Raw genomic sequence first — 554 nt, forward strand, 5'->3', positions numbered from 1 at the left:
CAATGGAACTTGAATATAAATATTTTAGGGTTAGGTCATTGAGGTGGATTCCGGGTTGTAACTCAATGGAACTTGAATATAAATATTTTAGGGTTAGGTCATTGAGGTGGATTCCGGGTTGCAACTCAATGGAACTTGAATATAAATATTTTAGGGTTAGGTCATTGAGGTGGATTCTGGGTTGCAACTCAATGAAACTTGAATATAAATATTTTAGGGTTAGGTTATTAAGGTGGATTCCGGGTTGCAACTCAATGAAACTTGAATATTTTAGGTTAGTGTCAACCATCTGATTCGTAAACTCTCACGATGCAGGTAACCTGAATTGTATCTTATTTATCGTAACGGATTTATCGACTATCAACCTGCGGATCGCGGGATCGAAACCTTTCGCCAAACATGCCCCCTTTTAACCATGTGTCCGTTATAATGTGACGGTCATTCCTACCATTTGTTGGTAAAAGGGGAGCCCAAGAGTTGGCGGCGGATGATATTGACTAACATCCTTCAAAATCATGGACGTCTAGCGCAGATAGTTCTTGAGTATGTTTGTA

The sequence above is a fragment of the Limulus polyphemus genome, unplaced genomic scaffold (assembly GCF_000517525.1).
Source record: "Limulus polyphemus unplaced genomic scaffold, Limulus_polyphemus-2.1.2 Scaffold6161, whole genome shotgun sequence".
In the NCBI taxonomy this organism is placed as follows: Eukaryota; Metazoa; Arthropoda; class Merostomata; order Xiphosura; family Limulidae; genus Limulus; species Limulus polyphemus.